Genomic DNA, 5096 nt, shown 5'->3' with positions numbered 1-5096 from the left:
AATTGGCTAATTTTTTATTGAAACTGTCAATTGGGACAAATTGGAATGTCTAATTTGCTGCTTTCTTCTGGCAGTCACTAAACCCTTATAATTTAGGCCATTGTCAGTGCACTAGGATTTTAATGAGGCAGCTGAATCCCCTGTTTCTGTACACGGCTTTAACATCTCTATATGCTTATTTGTGTGGTGGTAGCACTTTAACAGTCTGCTTTCCCAGAGGACATATAAACAGTCTGGTAACTTGATATATGATGTAACCATAAGACACATACCAGTTAATCAAATGTCCTACATCCACCCACACCTTCAAGACCTGTCTGGTAAGTGAGTGCATTGTAAATTCTGTTCATTCCTCTCTGATCAGGTCAGGTGCTTTTGTTTCTTCTTTCTCATTTCCACACGACTAATTTCCATTCCTATCACCTCAGTTTGGTATTATTGCACTGACCTCCTAACACATCTTTCTACTTCCAAACTCTAGCATTCAGTCCATTTTGAACAATATCACTAAACTCATTTTCCAAAAATATTGCTTTAATGTCCCTCCCATGCTCAAAAATCTTCAGTGGTTTCATTCCCCCGCCCCCGCTAAGATAAATTCACATAATCAGACCAGTAATCTCCAAAGAGAGGTGGGTAGAATAAGACACACTTATGTATTTCATTCTTTAATCATATTTTTTGATCCACAAAAATAATGTGAATTCTCAGGATTCTGAACAAAGTATATCAATTAGCAACATAAAAGGGGAATGTTAGCAATAGCCTGGGTATATCCAGGAGATGTGAAAGAAAATCCACTGGAATATAGAAAAATGTAGCAGAATTTTTAAATTCCTGTTTCTACATTATATAAATAACTATGCATATTTTTAAGTAAGAAAAGAAAAATTAAACTTTACCTTCAGGGGTAGGAAAAGGTAGGTTTGCATAATACAAATAAATAATGTAATAGTAAATAATAATATAAGAATAAATTGTGTTTCATTGTAATCACAACTTTAACCTATTTTTGCACTTCACTATACAGATTGATACAAGAACTGCCTTTCAGGCTGTGTGTCAGATGATCATGTTACTCATGGCTTCTACGTTATCTTGAAATAATAGTTGAAGTTTCAAAGTACTTAGAAGATACCCTAGTTTCTTGGGTTAGTTTCCGGCATATGGTGATGTTTTTCTATTTAGATGTATTTAGTTATGGTTTTATTGATTTGTAGTTACATGAATGGGCAAGTGGCTTAATTAAAAAGACTTCAGGAAAGAAATCACAGATTAAAGAGAATAGTAACTGCAAATATAAGAGAACAATAACAAAAAGGCCAACTGTTACTTCTACTCTTAGTTTACACACTTTGTAAGCTACATTATGCAATAATAATATTGCAAGTAATCAACTCGGACAAGAACTTGGTCCAAATGATTTAAATTTAAATTACTGAAATGACTATTTGAAATAGGAATTCATGTCTTTATCTATACTAATAAAAGGGTAATATGCTAATTAGACCAGATGTCTTCCGGACATCCTTCCAGACAAAGTCATCCTTCTGAGGTAGAGGCAGTTAGGGGATCAGGCCGGCAGGGGAGAGCAGTTAGGGAGATCAGGCTGGCAAGGGAGAGCAGTTAGGCAGTTAGGGGGATCAGATCAGCAGGCAGAGGCGGTTAGGGGCAATCAGGCAGGCAGGGAAGCAGTTAGGGGCAATCAGGCAGGCAGGCAGGTGAGCGGTTAGGAGCCAGTGGTTCCAGATTGCGAGAGGGATGTCTGACTGCCGGTTTAGGCCTGATCCCTGCCAGTTTAGGCCCCTAACTGCTCCTCTGCCAGCCATGATCCCCCTAACTGCCTAATTGCTCTCCCCTCCTGGCCTGATCCCCCTAACTACCTAACTGCTCTCCCCTCCTGGCCTGATCCCCCTAACTGCTTAACTACCACCTTCTCCCTTCTCCTGCAGTGCCGGCCTTTTCACATTCTCTCTTCTCGCGGGGTGCCCTTCTCCTGCAGTGCGGGCCCTTTTCCCTTCTCCCTTCTCCCTTCTCCCACGGCACCGCCTTCTCTCTTCTGCCTTCTCCCTTCTGCCTTCTCCTGCTGTGCCTTCTCCCGCAGCCTCTGCAAAAGGGACCACAGTGCTGGACCGGCCTTCGGCCCTTGCAGCTGCTGTGGCTTTGTCTGGAAGGATGTCTGATCTAATTAGCATATGACCCTTTTATTAGTATAGATTTGTGATTCCTGGAAGAATTTTTACAGACAAGCTTCTGGTTCCATAATTTCAAACCTTGCTTCTTTCCACTTCCACAGTTTTGACCCTGCACACTATAGAACACACTCCTCTTGCACCTCGATGTCACAACCACACAGGAGTCAGTGGAGTGGGCAGGAATATTCCTGGGAGGCATCTTCTGCTGGGATGGCTAGTGATAACCAAAGTCCCCATGGAGGAGCCTAGGAACCTTAGAAATATATTCCATTACATATATCCTGTATGTCCCATATGGAGAAAAGCCATATGAGTGTAGTGATTGTGGGAAGTCTTTCAGCCAAAGCTCTAAGCTAATTGACCACCACAGTGGTCACACTGGTGAAAGGCCTTATCAGTGCAGTGAATCTGAGAAGTTTTTAGACAGAGCTCTTACCGTTTCTGACACCAGAAAAGCACTGTAACAAAGCGAATGTGGGAAAAACTTTGGACAGGCTTTCTCTTTTTTTCTTTTTTCCCATTAAGCTAAATGTACTCCCAAGTCTGCTTTTATTTTTTTTTGGATTCCAAAACTGCTTGCAGCCACTTATGCCCTATCTAACTCAAAGGAAGAGTAACAGAAGGAAGTCAGAATGGAAAGAAACAACAGTCTTAATTGTGGTAAAGATATCTTACCTTTATCTCACCTCTGCAACCTTTCCTGACACATGATCGTGTGGATATATTTCAGGGGAGATGCTCATGCAGGTGAAGGGTCCTGAACTTGATTTAAGCTTCATGGTAAACTGATCTCTATCTTCAGAAAACAAAGCTATTTTAATGGTGTTTAAAGGCATTTAACACAATAAAATATAGACTGTTGCAGAACTAAAATGATAAATTCTCTAGAGAGTCCTTCCTTAGTTAAAAATGAAAAACAAAACACTCACATATTTTTTGCCAGGTATGTCAGCCAGTACAATAAATTATCAAAATGAGATGAGGTCCCAGCCAGATGGCTCAATTGGTTGGAGCATTGACCGGTACACCAAAAAGGTTGCAGGTTCGATTCCTGGTCAGGGCACATACCTAGTTTGTTGGTTCAGTCAGTTGGGGTGTGTAGCGGAGGCAACTGATTGATGTTTCTTTCTCATATTGATGCTTCTCTCTCTCTCCCTTCTCCTCTATCTGAAATCAATAAATATATCTTTGAGTGAGGATTTTAAAAAAATGAAATAAATATAGAGCCAGACTTTTGAATTGCCATGTTATTTAAAGACTGGTAAGAAGTATCTTAAATCACATTGTTGTCATTTAAAATATTGATGTTTTCCACAGATGACAAAAAGAATTTTTATACCATAAATACAAAAAATTAATGTTATTTCATCCTTTAAAAATAAAGTGCATAATCATATATCAACTTGTACATGCACACATACATGTTGGGAGGTATGCTCATAATCTAAGATGCACAATTCAAAACATTTGGATGTCATTGAATTAGGCACTAAGAACCTCAAAATTTGACCCCATAGGACCCCATCTCTTTTGCTAGCCTGAATATTCCCATGCCCTAAAACAATTCTTTATATTCCCATCTCAATGTCCTTATCCAAGTAAATCCTATCCCATTTTCCAACCTGGCATATCCCCTTTCCTTCTGGCACATTCTCTTATCTATCTTCAAGGACCTGTTCTTTAAACACTCACTTGGCTTCCTCAGTTTTTAGAGTTCTCTCATTTTGTTAAATAAATAGTACTTATTTATTTTTAGCAGGCCCATAGCACCAAGTGATAGCATACTTTAAGGCACCTCTTTTATTGTATTACTTGTTTTAATGCATTTATATCTTATTTTGCAGGTTCCCAAAGGCAAGACCTCTCTCTTGCACTTTTGTATTCCCACAATACCTAACACAAGTCTAGGAAGCTAATAGATTCTCTATGAAGTTTTCTGAAATCAATACCTGTTTTGGAAAAAAGAATCAAGTTAACGGGAGATATCTTTGGAGTTCACAAACCCTCTGTTGGGAGAGGGTGTGTGTGAAGGCAGTCACAATGGCAGCCTTTGTCTTCCCAGTGACCCCGTGGGAGGAAGCTCTCTCCTTTACACTCGTCTCTCACGCTGAGAATATAGTCCTTATGCTGGATAAGTAAGTGGTGTACAGTAGAATCTCAAACTGTGACACTAAAGGGAAAGAGTGGCTTTATTTGGAGTCACAATGTGATTAATATATTCTCTTTCCCAAACTAGATGATTTTACCTCCTCAACAATGTTTTTGCCTTATTCATCATTAGATCATGTTCACTAACAATGGCAAGATGGGAAGGGGGCATCTGTCCATCTCACACTAGTTTGGCATCTCTGTAGAAGGAAACAAATTGATAAAAAATAAGTCCTGTTTCTTTGTTGAGTGTCCTTTGGAGCTTGGCTCTTTGGAAGTGCAGGCTCACTGTCCCCCTGAAGATGTTGGTTCGTTTTAACAGCAGAGGTCCTCCTTGCTTAGCAGTCCTCTGGAGGAAATCTGCTAATCCAGGAACTACTCACTCTAAAAGCCTGAGATAGTTGGAACTGCATGATTTAATAAGATGATTAAAAGCCACTGTCTGTGCTAAAACTGGGTTTAGGATGTCTTTTCATCGAAACACATGCCAATATCTCAAGGTTCTAATTAGCTGCCAATCAGGGTAAAAAGATCAGAACAAGCAGCACTGAATTACTGTGTGGAAGTATATGCAAATCACTTGGGTTAAAGCAAAGAAAGAATTTGTACTTTCGGGAGTAAAAAGCTACATTAATCTAGAATTATCAAATGCTGGTAGATATACTCTTGACCTTGTCATGAGGCCAGACAGAAGAATTCTGTGGTCTAGAGCCCACATTTCCTGAACTCTGCTAAAGCATGCGGGCTCTAGTG

This window comes from Myotis yumanensis, unplaced genomic scaffold (genome assembly GCF_028538775.1).
Source record: "Myotis yumanensis isolate MYYU_CA2020_CCGP unplaced genomic scaffold, mMyoYum1.0.hap1 SCAF_1, whole genome shotgun sequence".
Lineage (NCBI taxonomy): Eukaryota > Metazoa > Chordata > Mammalia > Chiroptera > Vespertilionidae > Myotis > Myotis yumanensis.
This window is presented reverse-complemented; position numbering follows the sequence as displayed.